This window comes from Mobula birostris, chromosome 3, assembly GCF_030028105.1.
Source record: "Mobula birostris isolate sMobBir1 chromosome 3, sMobBir1.hap1, whole genome shotgun sequence".
Lineage (NCBI taxonomy): Eukaryota > Metazoa > Chordata > Chondrichthyes > Myliobatiformes > Myliobatidae > Mobula > Mobula birostris.
In genome coordinates this window covers 76,500,408-76,518,291 of record NC_092372.1, presented here as the reverse complement: position 1 = coordinate 76,518,291, position 17,884 = coordinate 76,500,408, and positions in this window count along the sequence as shown.

Below are 17,884 nucleotides of genomic sequence, written 5' to 3'. Positions count from 1 at the left end.
AAAATAGAGCAAATGAAAGGAAACCCATCGAGCTACAAGAAGAATTTGCAGACTCCATGTACCACATTGTCTGAATTCAGAATTGAATGTAGGTCACTAAGGATGTGAGACAGTTGCAATATTGGTACCACTGTGCTGTCCTATGCTGAGAGTTCTTCTGAACATCCAATAAACAGAAAAAAATAGACTAAATATCTTTGGCATTTACATACTCAAAGTTTAATGTAATTTTTATTATCAAAGTACATATACGAGGGGTGATTGATAAGTTCGTGGCCTAAGGTAGAAGGAGTATTTTAGAAAACCTTGCACATTTATTTTTCAACATAGTCTCCTCCCACATTTACACACGTAGTCCAGTGGTCGTGAAGCATACGGATCCCTTTATTGTAGAAGTCGGCGTCTTGGACCTCCAGAAAGTGGTCCACAGCAGGGGGTGATTGATAAGTTTGTTGCTTAAGGTAGAAGGAGATGAGCTATTAACTTCAAACTTTCAGCATTGTCACTCAAAGAGTTGAACTACACGTGCATGTAACAAGAGCTGTATAACTCATTTCCTTCTACCTTGGGCCATGAACTTATCAATCGTCCCTCACATGTCACCTTATACAGTCCTGAGATTCATAGTGTGACGTCAAATTAAGTATATACACATTTAATAGTAACTTCCTTTAGCAAAGGGGAGAGAGGGAGACATTCCTCTCCCTTAGCAAAGCTCATCCAGTCACTTAAGTCTTCCATATAACTTATCATTTGAAGAAAAGATGGATGAGGTGAAATTTCTTCATGCCTGTTGTTTGGAAAATGGAAAGCCTTTCAACACTGTACAATTGAATTAGAGATCATGGCAATCGTTGAAAGTAATTTGAATAATCATCAAAAATCGAGGAAGATAAGGGTCCATGAAAGAATCCAGGACAATGAGATTAATTTTGGATTTCTTCTGAAAGAACTGGTGCATGTGAAAAAGGTGGCAAGTTTCTATGTTAAAAACTTAAGAGATTGATGCTTTCAAAGGAATATAAAGTCCTCGTAAGCCATAAATATCTTCAAGGAAGAAAATCAGTGGAGTAAAATGTCCTGTGAATTCCAAGATTTACAATCTAAGTGATTATTCCAGGATTATTTCTGTCAGTCATCCCTAGTGTTATATAGTTTATGAAGAAAGTAGATAAACTGTTAATTTGTATTAATTCAGTGGATTACCTCTGTCATCTGCCTGTCCTAAACTGTTAGAATTATAGCAGTTATCTGCTATAACCTGCAAAATTACTCTTGGTTAATAAATTCTAGGGATAAGTGCTCTGATATTTAATTTTCATATTCTAATTTTAGGTAAAAGCACATCTGAAAATCTGTACAACAGGGCAACACACATGAAATGCTGGAGGAACTCAGCAGGCCTGGCAGCATGTATGGAAAAAAGTACAGTTGATGTTTCAGGTTGAAACCCTTCCTGAATCATTGACTGTATTTTGCATCAAGCCTATAATAAGATCTTGGCAGAACTTCAATTCAGACTAATAATCCCCAAGGGATAATTCCAAGATATAATTCCCACCCTTGGAAATCATTGGTAATACCAATTACCACATTTCCTACTATAAACTTTCTGCAGAATTATCAATTACCATGAAATTCAACAGTTCAGCCATATAATTACTATTGACTTCAGCAAATCAAGGCTGATTTTGCAATTGGTTGTTTACCTCCTAAATTTCACATCCTGCTACAAGGAACATATTAGGTATGGCAAAATACTCTACACTAACCTGGTTGCAGTTCCAATAATAGCTGCAGAATTTGCCACCTATATGAAGCGACCCATCAAGGCTTTTCAACAATATTTCCCAAACTCTTCATCTTTCTTGTCTCAAATAAGAAAGGCAGTAAATGCTTTGAAAACTCCTTCATGCTACATGACTTGTTCATATGGATTGTATTGCTTTAAGAAGAAAAAGCATCAGCAAATTCTTGAAGACTGCTAAAGAAGTGATACCTACATCCAAAGATTAAACAATAGAAATAAGAGTGTTTTATTCATATTCTTCTTTTACTGTGTAACACAGATTATAGGGCAATATTGTCAACGTCTCTGTGGGCTGCCATCAACCTAGCCTCAAATTTGAATCACTGGCTAAGTTTCAATACATTATTACTAGCTCCTGGGAATCATTAGCTAATTTCCATTTATCATGAATAAAATTATTCTTTGTTGGTTACTGCCTAGGTTTGGAACTTTCGTTCACATGTTAGAAATTGTCAGTGTATTTATGACCAGGTAGGGCTTGTCACATGATTATAGAATAGAGTTATTATTTGCCATGATATACATGCCAATCAGTGGTGTAGTGGTGCAGCATCGGACTTCGAGACGAATGGCCCCGAGTTTGAAACCGGTTGGCTCTTTGCACGATTTCAGTCTGTGCTGGGTTGAGCATCGAGGTGCCAACTCGGCCTTGTAAAAAACAGTAAAATGCTGTGGAAATGGCAAAAGTGCCTCACAATGCATCACTAGGCATGAGAAAAGAACAACATATGAGGTACAGATAATTAGAAATCAATGCAGGTAGAATTACTGTCATCAAAACTGGGAAATATAATATTACCCATGGCAATAAATATTACTGCTAATACTGAAGTAAACAGCATATATTTGTTCTTCACATTGATATATTTTTGTTAATTTATTTGAGGGATTATTGATAAGGAAAGAATTAACAATGGATGATTGCCCATGCCAAGATGGTTCTGGGCTGCCTTTATGAAGTGTTGCAGTGAAGATCCACCACAGTCAAGAATTTCAGTAGTTAGACTCAGTTAAAATGAAGAAACACTAATATGTTTCCAAATCTTAGAGTGGACTTAGAGTGGAATTTGAGGTAGAAGCTGTGTGTTTGGTATTTGTTGTTGAAGTGGGCTTGATAAATTGCTGCATTTGATTTAATACTTTATATGTAAAGCAGTCATCATGTGCTAGGAAAGAGAAGACGTATAGTGTGAAGGACTGGGAGTCAGTCAAGATAGAATATCTTGTTATAAATGTGTTGAGTGATGCTGGAGCCACTCTCTTACAGATGTAACATGCTTTGTGAATGAGGAAGTCTTGAGGAGTCAGGTCAATCATAGGCCTCTGATCAGTATTTAATGAGCTGCTCAAATCAACTTTACTGTCAATAGTGATTTCTCTCTTGCCCCCACCCCAGCCCTAGCCTCAGGAGTTGATGGAGTAGAGGATCTTCTGCAATTCCACTCAATCTTGGTGATGTACCCCACACAACTATTTTAATTATAATCTTGTGGATTTGCTCCTCCTTCACCCCACCACAAGTTCTATGTCTTCAGCTGTCCAAGTTCTAAGTTTTGAATTCCCTCCTGCCATCTTTCTGTCTCTCTTGCATTTTGCTCCAACATTACGCCCTTTACGAAAATTAACCTTCTGTTTACTTGTCCAAAATATCCTATTTTGGATTACTGTCAATTTTATGAAAAAAAAGAGTTTATTATTGACAAAGTTGTTATCTAATTGCTTGTTGATGTCATAGTGAGACAAGGTTAAAGCATAATTCTCCACTTCTTCAAGCTAAATGTAAGATTATATGAATCAGAATGGTGCAAATAATTTCATGAGAAACATTGGTTTACTCCTAGCCCAAGGAAAACTACAATACTTGTAGCATTTGATATTAATGGGTAATAAGCAAATAAGAATAAAAGCTGTGAAATCAATTGATCTGAATTAACACAGAGATCATGGCATTTTTGCACCATTCATTGATTTTTGTCATTTATAATAATTTCATGTTTTCTACTGCACTGCCTTCACAAAACAAATTTCACACTGACAATGAATCTGATTCTGACTGTAAATAACATTCATCTTTATTCCTATATTTGTATTTGATTTACTCAAGAGTTTTAAACTGCCATTTGACATACACATCCGTCTACGTCCTTTTGCTTAATGGCTTTGGTCGGGGGAGAAGTAACAAGATCACTTTACTGTAGCCATTGATATGATTAAAAATGGAAGTATGAAAGCAGGGGATGCTACCTTCACTTGGTTTACAAACTGAAAATATATTAATTCTGTATAGCTCCATTGAGGAAAATTAGGGCCAGGGATACATTAATCAATCAGTCAGCAATACATTCTTGGCACCCTTCCATTTGCAAAGCTGTGTTATCAATCACTTTTCCTCTGTCTAGCCATCTTCTACCATGCTTCCCCCCTGGAAACCAGATACGCCTCTGAATGACAGCCAGTTGGTTGATCTGGATTCCATAGCCAAACAAATAATGGAAGCACTTTCAATGAATAAATATTAACTTTCCTAGGAATGTGGATATATACCCAGAAAGGAATAAAAAGTCAGAAACAGAAACTTAATCAACTGAGATGGACAAAATAACCTCCTTACACCTTTGATGGTTCCAAGGACGGCACCTCTTGCTTTGTTGCAAGAGGATCATGGAATTTCAATCAATTTACATTTAGCATTACAATTTCCACGATTTTGTACAATAGTTAAAGTAAAATTAGAAGCTATCCTTGGCACTGACCAAACCATCAGTCTGAGTGAATTATTATTGTGGGTTTCTGATCATTGCCATGTTGCAGTGTTTTGAGGATGCTTTTAAAACTAAGTGTTTTTTGAAGTGTGTAACCACTAAGACGGATCATTAACATCAGTAACAGCTTTCATTAACATCAATTAATACACACCAATAGTTCTTCAGAAATTTTTATGGCATTTATTTAAGCTGAGTTCTTCAGAAGTGCTGAGCCACTTGGATTAAACATACTCATTTTCTTGAGATAAGTTAAAATTCCACTGTACGAATAAAATTGTACCAAGTCATCATTCTATGTATCAGAAGATTTTCAATATATTACTAATTCAACCATTTTCTACTATCTACCCGATTATACTATTTCATGAACAATTTTACACTTGGTGATTTGCAAATATATTTGAGCAGAACAATGTGCTATAAAGAAAGCTGCATCTGAAGCCTAGAGTCATCATGAATCACAAGTACAATTTGAATCCAGATTGCTGACAGAAAGTATTGGTCAGTGATGATATGATCTGAGCTGACGCACTGATGCATGCTAATGATGATTAATTAATTCAGCTAGCATATAGTTGTTGGGCAGAAGGTAAAGAATGGTTTCTCATGATTACCTGTGGTATCAGAAGAACAATGTAAAATTGAGTCCTTGTGATAAAAGCTCCAGTAGAAACATAAGATATTGCAGAATGAGAGTCCAAATGTGCTGATGACCTCTGCCCCTACCCTAGCAGAAATATTTGAGAAGAAATGTCCCAGTATTTGACCATGTTGGTGGGTATCACCACCATCTCAGCATGGATGAAAAAAATCACTTAGACAACAAGCCAGCCTCACCCTGAAGTGTGCTCGTACTCCAAAAGAGAGTGAGCACCTCTGTATGTTTGAGATATATGTAAAGAAGTCCAAATCAGGACCTATGACTGGGTCACAGGTGGTGCTACTTATACATAAATTGGTCTGAATGGTAGGTATCTCTGGCATCTAATTCACTGAGTGAAAAGGATATATCTGCTGAAGGAATTCCATAACGCAACTGATGCCTTACTCCTCTACAACTTCCGCCTTAGTCCTCCACATGAACATATACACACAACCCTACATTAAGGGTGGCTGGAATTTTTGTCTGCCTCAGATTTCTAATTCTTGACATTTTCACCTATGGGAACAATTCATCCCAGTTAATTCTGTCTGTGAAGAAGAAGAAGAAAGCCCTTAACTCCGAGTGGAGTCATCGGGATGCCGTCATGACGGTGTTTTTTTAGCAGGCTTTCTTATTTTTATGAGGCTGGGTTGCTAGCTCGACACTCAACCCAGATGGAAAGCGTGCAAGGGAGTCGGCTGGGAGCCTTTGCTCCGAAGTCCGGCGCTGATGCCACTATGCCACCAGCCGGCTATTCTGTCTGTAGCCTTGAAGTTTTTAAATCCCATCACAATCACCTCTTTTCTAGGGTGAAGAATCCCAGATTCTCCAGTCCATCTAAAATATTCTTTATTCTCCTAAAGTTTTCATGTGCTTCCAAATGTGTGGTGCCCAAAAGTGGACACAATACTCAGGTAAGGAAATACCTGGTTCTGCTCCTGACATGCTCTTTTACACCAATCAGAAAGAAAAAGAGTTAACATTTTAGATTTCATCAGAACTTTCCCAGCATCTGCAGTGTTTGCTTTTTGAAGTCATGCAGAATCTTTAATTGAATAGAAAACATTAATCTGGTTCATGATATCAAGTTAAACCTTGAACTCATGTCAAGCAGACATAAATCTCAATTGACACTGCAATGTCTACATTACACAGAAATCTGGGTAAACTCTAGAATGATCTGCTTGGTAGGTACTGAGACAAAGCTGTGCAGCTACAAGTTATGCATTAGACTTAGAGGGTTCCTATCAAAAGATGAGATGGACAAAATAATCACACTCACTTCTACTGACCTCTGTGACATTGCACAGATGACAACAACTTCATGTTGTTTGCCAAATAATTATTTTTAAGGATGAACTCTATGAGAAAACGTTCTAAGATTATTTTGCACACAGTCAATATTAATAAGCGCAGCTTTATGGTAGCTAATGTCCATATATATGAGTTTTCCAGCAGGGGTCACTAGATAGCAATTAGCAGCAACTAATTTTAATCCAGTTTGAAGGCTAAAAGCCATTGAGAAAAGCTTACCTGTATTCATGACAATCAGCTGATGCAGTAAAATTCAAGATCTTAATCTGTACCTACCAACTTCTGATATTTTTTTACAATATTGTGCATTGTCCTTACCTATTTGGTGAACTATAGAATTGTTCTCTTTATTTTATCACCAGATACTAAACTAAAACCTGAAAAACATGTGAAGATGTTTTCTTTGTACATAAGATTATCTTAAATTGAAATCTAATAAGACTTTATTAAATTCATGATGTCAAATAATTTGTTTAAAACATCTGTGGGATAGTGTATAGAATATATGATGTGAATTTATCTGCCAGTTAGTTTCAATTTGCCTGTAAGTGCTGCCCTAAAGCTCAGTGATGGGGGCACAAGAGATTCTGCAGATGCAGGAACTCGTGAGTGTCAGACACAAAATGCCGGTGGAACTCTGTAGGGCAAGCAGCATCTGCAGAGGCAAACGAATGATGTGATGTATTGTGCCAAGGCATCTTATGCTCAAGCTCTCAGGCCTTCTTTCACCAATCCCTTACATTTAAACAACCTCTCTCAAAAGAAAATTAGCAGGTCAGTTTTTGTGAACTACACTCATAAACTGTAGAACTTAATATCTAAAACCATAAGGGTTGCAGACTCAGTTGACACTTTTGACACAAGCTCAAAACCTATTTATTTAACCTTGCTTTTAACAAATATCTTATCTTTTATTTTCATGCTTACTTTTTTATTTTTTGAATTTTATTTTCATGTTTGTACTTTTATCCTACTGTAAAGCACTTCCAACTACATTATCTGTATGAAAATAAAATTATTATTATTATTAAGACCCTCCATCAGGACTCAAAATGAAGTGGGGGAACAGAAGCCAGAATAAAAAGGTAGGAGAAGGGGAAGGAACGTATTTTCTGTGTTGCTCAGTAATGGGGTCAAGTGAAGTAGCAGGGCCTTGCACAATGAAAATTTGCTACGTTTAGCTGGGGAAGCGGGGATCATGGAAGTCACTGAACGGGCTAACCCCTTAAATTCTGTAATTTGATAGTCAGTTGACCATCCCCACTCACCCTACTTCAAGTAATTTCAAACACATCAAGGTCTATAACTGTTCCTGAATGGGTTTGATATTCAAGAACACTCAAATATGATTAACAAGCAATGGATTCTATAAAACATAAAATAATTACTTTTTAAACTATTAAAACATTGAAAAGCATTTAATTCCAAAATGTAGAATGCTAATTTCTATCTAGGACTCTCACATATATACCTATCCATTGAAATGAATGGACTCAATAATCCCAGCTTCAGTTGTAATATGACGCATTTTCCGTGCATATATTCCCCAGTGCTGAAAATGACATCAGGATCATTTTGCAATTCTCCACGCGTATCATGAGGATACATCCAGTGAATCAATGAGGCAGAGTGGCTAAAATGTCTAATACTTCTGCCGTTGGTGCATAACTCTTGAAACAGGGTGGCTGTGATGCAGAAAAATAAAGGTAAACTGGAGAATTAACATATTTGTTCAGTGTAACAGAACAAAAATATGACAGTGTGTTGGTATTAAAGCTCAAACAAATGTAAGTGTATCACTGAGGATGGATCCTTTCCATAAATGTTAACTTGTTACATGTGGGGTGTATGGGGTGTCAGGGAGGGGTAGCACCTCTGGTGGGGGAACATGTCGTGTCCTTTTCAAGGCGATTAGTCCACCTTTGGTCCCCACCTGGCACTCAGCTCTCACCTGTGGCTCCCCATAGCTGTTTGCATGCGACAGCGGCTACACCCCGGGCAACGGCTTCGACAAGCCGGCTAAACCAGGTGAGGGTAGCCAACAGGTCTCAAACCCTCGGTGAGATAGGGAGTTGTCTATCCCAGCATGTGAAGACATACTCCAGTGGATTGAGCAGATGAGACCAATAGAAGGTCCTACGGTCAAGAAGGTGGTCTCTGCAAACATAGTGGAACGTGTAGATCAGGACAAGACACAGAAGATGTCCTGATAATCCACTGCGGCTAGTCCCATCTCCAGCCGTCTCGACTCTGTCTTGCCACTGGATCCAGATGGGAATTGGGAAGAGAGAGCAAGGCTGACGCTGCGCAACTCTCCCTCACTTAAATCCAAACCACGCATTACTCTCGACACCATCATAACGTTGATGATGGACGAACACACAACTTGTTATATTTTAATATTATCAACAGCAATTCAAGTTTTTAATTCTGTAGAAAATGGTTAATCTTCATTATCAAAATTGCCTTTGCAGTCAAAAGACCTGAAAGCAGTGATTCATAAATATTAAGTTATCATACAAGTTGTCATTGTGTCCCCAACATCACCAATATAATTCTACAGAAAAAACATGGTTGCTTATATATTCTACTCTATTAACATTGTCAATGCACTTCTGCTGAGACATGAAAGTGGTATAAAATTGCCGCAGATTTTCTTTCCCTAACCTGTAGGTGGAGATATAGAGTTTATTTCATACCTCTGCATCACACTGCTTATATTTTTGCAAATTCACAATATTGTTGTGTTGTTGCTATTCCTTTTATTCTTCATGTATGCTTACAGTTGGTTTCTTTTAAAGTATTATTTTATTATTTTCTCATGCCTGTCAAGCATTTGTAGTCTTTTTGGTTATGCTTATTTTTCACCTATTTTGCCTTTGCTTTCAATTCATTCTACATATTCATTCCATTTAAGATAGTGCATCTATCTTTCTACTTTCAAAGTTATGCCTTGAATGGCTACTAAAGTATTACTCTTGCAGAAAATCTGAAATGATCACATAGTACTGCATTATTTACATGTAAAAAAAGAAATGGTGATTGAAGATGGGCTTTTAATTAGAGCATCAGATGGCATTAACTTACAACTGTAATTTTGCTTTCATATTTTGTTCTGGAATCAAATTGAAATGATTTTCAAGAGTAACAAAGAGACGTGGAAAATTCAACCTTCACAGTAATTACTTTCCTCTCTCCACTTCCCTGCTGAGTGTTCAAGATTTTGGTAGAGAGTTCACGTGGATAGGAAGCCCATCCGATTTTTTATTTTATTGGTAGCTAACAATGGGATTGTTGCTGTGTGGTGTATCCAACTGGGGAATAGAAAACCAGTCTGTGAATTGGAATATTTAGTGAAAGGTTCATATAGAGAGGAGTCCTGAGATGAGTATTGATTTTGTGAGTTCAGTGCCTTGGAAGAAAGCAGCTTTTGCAAGCTGCTAGCACTTTCAGACTGTTGAAGGGATGATCTCGGTGACAGAGCAGTGGAGGGCCTAATGGAGCATGTGCTAAAAAACAAAAGAGGATGTTATGACCAAAAATAGCATTGTTCTGAAACATTAACTAGAACTGGAAGTAAGTTGATGAATTTGTCAGTGCCTGAGGCATCACCCCAAGTATATAGTGCAGAAACACAATTAATGACCTGTCCAAGACGGCAACCACAAGACACAAGTCTTCCTGTCTCTATTTATAAGCACCAAACATTCCCATAAGGGCATTATGATACTTCACCCCATAAGCATGCTGAAATTTTCTTCCTAGTACTCTACAAGCTCTGTCACCATTAACAAGTTATAGACATACTTACCTTTACATTGCAAATATTCATCTGCTGCTTATTGTTCTACAACAGTTACAAACAATACAGGAACAGAATAACAGCATTAAGTCATTCAACATTGCATGCCTGTCCTACCATTCCATTAGATTGAGGTATTTCACAATATTTCACCACATCTTTTGTAAATTGGGTTGGCCTCTCACAATGATAAGATTTCCACCCTCTGCCTGTTGTCTCTAGCTACCTGTGAGGTTGCTCTTATGCACGATTATGTTCTTGTTTCTTCCATCTTGATCCTTGTTCTTTCCATACACCTGTGTATCATTTACTGCAAAACAATACCCAACCTTTGCCACTCTTTGCAGAAGACATTCTTCAGTAGGGGTTAAGACAGAATATGGGATATGGGAGAGGGATAGGGATCCATGGGCAGGATGTATACTTTTGCAGCCTCAGGAGAAAGGGTTGCTGTTCTTGACTAAGAAAATTGCAGGAGCATTGAATATGTCATAAACCAAACAAGTGATTTCTGGTAAAAGTCTTGACAACATAAATGTTAAGATGCTGAGTCTCTTTATGGAGGAATATAAAACTAGAAAGCATGGATTAAAAATAATGGGTCATCCAATTAAGATTCAGTTAAAGATTTTGTTTTTCTTGGAAGGCAATGAATCCTTGGGATCTTCTACACCAGAAAACTAAGGAGACAAAGTCATTGAATATATTCAAGGCATGGTATTTGTATTCGAGGGGAATTAGAGGAAATAAGCTAAGATCAAATTGGTCTTGATTCTTCAATGGTAGAGCAGGTTCAAGAGACTACGTGGCCTAGCCTTGGACAAGTTTATTGTGTTCTAAAGCAGTTCTCCTTGTTAACCTGATCCTTCACATCAGGTTTGTGATAGTGCCTAGCACTGATGCTCATCTGTGGCTTCTTCGCACCATAATGGTCATAATAAACCTCGCCTTAGCCCCTTTTCTAGCTTTTCCAAGATAAAAAGAGAATCATCAACTCACTCTATCATATGCCAGCTCTGGTTTGTAGATCTGCAGCACAATATGAAGTGGTAGGTTCTGAGTTATCTTCTGTTATTTGCTGGCAATAGCTGTGGCTGAATGGTTTGGAGATCTTGCTGCAGATTCTCCTCACTCTCATCTGCTTCGAGCTCTTCTTGCTGCAATAACAAATCATTCTCCACTGCTGCTTGCTCAACATTTTCAAGGTATGGAATGTCAGGTGACCACAGTATTACAGGTGGAATGGATTGATGTTAAAGAAAATCTTAGATTTATGAGGTCATTTTTTTTATCATTGTTTAAAAACATTATTGTTTTGTTTGATAAATGGTCTCATGGATAGCAATGAATAGCTTTTCAAATAAGGTTTTTAGGTAATGAATCAATATCATTGGCAATGATTCATCTCTTCAGCTAAGTGCTGGGACCTTGTTGCTCATGATTAAAAAGAGCAGAGCTCTGAGAATGAAGGAAGAAGCACATGCTTTAAGTGCTTCAAGAGAACCCATCTGAAACCTTGCTTGATCATAGATGATGGTCCCTCATCATGGACAGAATGGTATTCTCTGCTGGCACAGGATCCCTGTCGAACTGGGTCATACCTTAAATGCCAGATGAAGGCATTCATGATCACTCTGGGTGGGGGAATCCTAGGTATTACTTTAGATCCTATTGGCTCAACATGTTTGCTCTCAGTCACTATGGGGAACCTTATGTGCTGGCATGCCTTAACGAATAGAGCATCTGTCTGTTGTTTTATGCTGGCACATTGAGCCAACTAGTACCATGACTCCCCCACTTCAAATTGTAAAGACCCTAAAGCAAAAAAAAAATGATAGCAGCTGTTGCTTGACTGCCACTAGCAGAGGATGGCAAGACAGCACAGAAGCTGCAATTCCTACAACAGGAAGGCTGCACAGGTTTGCCTGAGGAATCTGCACTTACAGATTGTTTCTCTGTGAGCTTCTGGGAACTGATACCAAGGCTGTAGGCCTAGGAGGAGAGAAGTGACAGCTGTATACAGATGTGGTGCTCTGGCAGAATGTATTGCAGTGCAGCTGTGTTTTCCTGCTTCCCCCTGTGCTGAGCTGCTTGACTGTGCTCCTCTTCCTAACAATGAAATGGTAGAATAACTCTGTCTCCTCACAGTAACTGTAAGGAGTTGTTATGTGCTCCTCATGTCCGTGTGCTCCGGTTTCCCCCCACATTCCAAAGAGATAGAGGTTAGTAGGTTAGTTGGTTACAGGGGTGTAATTCAGCAGTGCAACCTTGTTGGACCAGAAGGGACTGCTGCTGAGTTATGGCTCTAAATAAATAAATAGATTAGGTTTGTCAGCCGGTGGTTGCACATTTAGCTCAACTGCAGAGTTGTGATGAAATGTCAAAAGCCTGAAATGTTAACTCTGTTTTTCTCTCTCCACAGATGTTGCCTGACCTGCTGGGTATTTCCAGCATTTTCTGTTTTTACTCCCAACTGTTTACCCTGACCCTTTGCAAGAAGGGTTGTTGAACAGTTCACTCTTCTCAGCTATTATTTTTTGGCCACCGAACGTAACACTGGGGTTCTATTTGTGCCAAAAAATGTTGACTTGCATAAAGACACTAATCTGTCAATAGACAGCAGTCAGGCCACCTGAGGATCACATGAAATGTAACCGGCAGCAAAGTGGACAAAAGTGGCTTCCCTTCCCTTGAGGCTCCACATTGTGATTGAGCAAACGGGACTCAGCTTCACCCACGTAGGCTTAGCATTGCTGAAAATAGACAACAGGCTGCCACGATTCCCAGTCTGCAATACAAAGGTGACTTTACTGACTACTGCAAGTTAAATTTTATTTCAATTGCAACTATCGATATTAAGGCACATATTTTGTGCTCCTGTCAAACTACTTGGTTTATGAGCTGATGAGAAAAAAGCGCATGTAGATCTATAGATCGGAAGCAGGTAAAAGCATCTCCAGAGATGGTCTCAGTTCTTTCCATGCCCCACCAGTGGCTATACATTTGCACTTAATAACAAGAGCACTTTATAACAAAAGCTTTTTTTCGCATTTTAAAATATGACGTCAAGCATTTTTTTTCAATTTCTGCTGATTAAGCAGAGTGATTATTTTGTTACCTTCTATTAATTTGAATAAACTTATCAGACAATAGGAGCAACTCACACAAAACATTGGAGAAACAAATCAATTCAGGCAATATCTATAGAGGGGAATACACAGTTGACATCTTGGGCCAAGATGCTTCATTAGGACTGGAAAGAAAAGAAGCGGAAGCCGGAATTACGTGGAGGGCATCTGCATTCTGACTAGGTGTCTGAATAAGAGTATAACTCACAAGTAAAGTGAACACACATTTTAGATATTTCAGTTGCTGCAAAAACCACTGTTAAAAGTTTCTCTTTAATGTTGAACTGATGTAAAAATAATGTCCTTTGAACAGTCAGGGCTTTTTCCGTTTCAGTGCTTTTAAAGCTAAGAGCTAATAAAAGCAAATGCTTGTTATCTTGTAATAACTCCTTTTCTTGGAACGTTGGAACAGCCTGTATAACTTAAATGACAATGATAATCAAAAATGGACTGAAATTATTATTATGGCCATGTAATACCTTTATATTTCCACCTTTTTTACATTCAACTACTTGCATTGCAGTACTGAAATCATACTCTGCCTTTCAAATCTATGTAGTATTTTACTGATCTCTTTCTGTTTTTGCAGTATAGTACTTTACAGTACTTTCATGAGTTTATTGGATATTGATTGGGAGCAGACAGGAATAAACTGCAAGACTAAAGGAAAAGGAAAGGGGTTGGGATCAGATTATATTGCTCTTGCACTCAGAACTTTCTGTATAGAATCTAACGTTTGCACTTCCCTGGATTCTCAGAGATTTTAATTGCACTCAGATCTCTTTCATAATAGTGGTTCACATAATTTATTATCACAATTATTAAACTAAGCAAAAGCTGTGATTTTAATTAAAGATATATCATCTATGTTACCCATCTCTTTCTATAACCCCATGGTAAGTTTTGTCTTATAATGGTACTATTTGAATGCATGATGCTGTTCTTTTTCCGTGGCACTTGCACTGGATATTGACCGCATTATATATAGAAACAATTCAAATCAAATGACACTTAAAGGTTAAAAACTCAGGACATATATCTCAACTGACTCTAAATGTTCCCTGTGACAGATAGATGTCTCTTCCATGATGGCACAGATTTTTTTTTACAGATTGGAGGTGAATCTGTTTTACCTCTTTAGAAGTGATGTCTATCAATAGTACTGTTCCCTGTTATCTTTATGCACCAATTCAAAAGTGAAATCTTCAATGTGTCAGGAAGGTAATGGGATTTAAACAAAATTGTTACCTTTAAAACAAAATAGATCTAAACTATTTTATATATTTAACCTTTTATTATAATAATCAAGTGCCCTAGCAGTAGAAAATAATGGAAATATTTTGTATATCAAACAGCATCAATGGAGAAAGAAAGCGATAAGTTTACAACACAAGTTGAAGCCTTTCACTAGAATAATTTTCAATATGGCTATTTCAAGTTACCTTTGCTTTTATTTCCAATATTAATGTCCAAAGGACTCTGTTCTTACATCATAGTTGCTTACAAATTTTAGCTTGAACAATTATAAATAAGAATCATGTGTTTTTTTAATCACAAGGAGCATGTTTGGAATTCAATCATGGCTCAGATGCTGTTTCTACCTTTTAGATAACTAAGTTCTTTAGAGGCCATTTTCTGGCTGATATAAGCTTGCAGCAAAATTGTTTATAAAGTTGGATTAATTGATATCAATTTAGTAGGTTCACCAAAGGAGTTCAAAAGAGTGGCTGGTATAGGAAATAAAAAAAATTGCATCCAGTGCATTTAAGTTTGATCATACGAAACATTTTTCTGCAGCTAGTTTGTTTTATTTCCACCCGTCACTGCATAGGGATAATGTTCTTTACATTATCCATTCTGCAAGTTCAACTTCAATATGCGTTGCTGAAAAGAAATGGTTAGTGTTTTACTGATAAATCTGGTCACCAAAAAAGTAATCATTTAAAAATCAAGCAGCAAATCTGATTACACTTTGCTTTAGGAGTTCTTTCTATTAAGCTTTTCGGAAGGTGAAGTACACAATTATCTATATATTTCAGCATAACCTGTCTTTTTTCTTTCATGGCATCATCTTGTTTTTATCTGTACCACCTTCTATCTTTCAATGCTGATATTCCTTACTTTCTATTCAGTCTTATACTGCTCATGAAGAAAAACAAATTATGCAGATTAAGGGGTGAGGCAATAAAACGGAACCACAAAACAATACATTACTGATTTGAAACATTCCATTCCTACAAATAGCCTTTCTAAAGGTCAGCTTCACTCTGCTCATAATTGCAGAGAAGATACAAATAATCATGGGTTGGCTGAAATGTCACTTGCCAGGTTTCTACTTGTGACTAAATGCAACAAAAAACAGGAGTTCTGTCAGATTTATGAGACTTACCTGTGTATTTATCTTACAAAAACTTTCGTATTCCACCTTAGTTTCTGTACAACTATTTGATTAAATGCATTGCTTTCATAAAAGTTAATCTATTCTATAAATGTCTTCCTCAAATGTTCTTTAAGTGGTCATCCAAGTGATAAATTCTTGTGCATTCACAATAATTAGTTTTGATGATTACTCCCTCTGCCTGAGGGTCCTGCCCTCTTACAATCCTTCTTACATCCGACGATCAATCAAATACATAGGAAAATCAATAGCAAGCACAGATACCTGATCCAGTTTGTGATCATGGGTGGGAACATAGGTGATAGTTGTTTTGCTTGCTGGCTCAAAGTTGTGAAATCCACAGTGGATCTACAACCAATCAAAAGAGATAATTCAACAAAACCTATGTAGCAACACCAAAGAAAACTTACCATTATAAAGTTGAATAGAGATATATTTGACATAATGTTTATTCTCAGCCTGATAACTCATATGCCTTCACCTACTGAGCCATTTGATAACTGAAAATTTGTAATATGTAATGTAATAATTGAAATTGCTAATCTGATCATTACAGGGTTATACTTACCAATCTGATATATTATATATAAAACATACATTTTAAGTTAATTACTGTTTAATGTGCCTATTTCCCTTAAAGCCAAGATTCTATGTTATACTTGGTAGTGTTCCAGAGGTTCATGGTAATATCTAAAATCCAACAATTGTGTGTAAATATTACAGCTAAAAGCTTTAATTGCTAAGCAGTCTAACACCAGCATCGTCATGGATGGTGCAACAGTGTATCATTGTCTTCGGCATTAAGAAACCACATGTGCATTCAACAACAAAACTGCACAACCCTAATGTTTCTCTTTTGCATAACATTTCAAAAATATCAACTTTGCTCTTCAGCGCTGGGGTCACAATTTAGAAAACTGAACTGGACTACTATTTAGAACTTGGCCACAATTTGCATATATCAAGATCTTGATTGCACGATTCTGGTCACATCGACGATGAATTGAGTCTATGTTCATTAGACTGCGTAGTCATCTGACCTTTCAGTTTAAGATCAATTACAACTAGAGTACTGCCGTCCACTGTTATCAATGACCATAAAGTTGAAAAACGAGTTATTAGATCGCGCCTTACTAAAGCTATGTCAAACACTAGCAGCTCAAAAGGCCAACGGTGCGTATTCCTCGTTTTAATTAAAATTCTGATTCATTGATAGCGCCGTTTCTACATCCTGCCCAGAGCCGCTCATGCATAAGAATGCAAATCGCACCGAAAGTTACTTTGATATTTAAATATAGCCACTTATATTAAATAGTCTTCGAACCGATTGTTAGCATCACATTATAGTTGTTTCACCGAATACCCAAGCCTTTTAAAGATCCTTTATTCTGTTTTGGTTTTGGACAGGCTATGTATTAAAAGCTTCAATTATGTTGAGCGGCAACTGATGAGGTGGGTGAAACAATATATCCTGATTTTCAACCTGGCAGGTTTTTCTCTCTTTTCCGTTATTTTTGCACACATTAAGCCACGCTCTTTCGGCAACGTCTCCTTGCTTTCGCTGAGATTTTTTTTCTGTCTCTGTCATCACTTTCTGACTGTCACCAAAAGCTGCCCCACACCTCTGCTCCCTCCCCTTGTTGCGCAGGCGCTGCTCAGTGCTGCCGCAGCCTCACTGCGCTCCGGCCGCTCCGGCACTGCGCTCTTCAACACTCAACTTTCGTCCGGCAACTGCAGCTCCCCACAGCCCACATCGTGCGTCTCCTCCCGGCTCTCTCTCGAAAAAAAGTCACGGTAATGATACGCCACCCGCCGCTGCAGCAACCTCTCCTTCAAAACAGCAACGTTTCACTGAAATGTAATGGAAACACAGCTATGCGTTTGGTTTTAAACCCGAAGGTGTCTTGTTAAAGCGTGCTTTGTTTTACACATATTTATCACCGACTCTTGAGCGCTGGCTCTGCGGGAAAGAGGCACATAACGAAAAGCTTAACCTTTATCATATTTATAAATAAATATTTTCC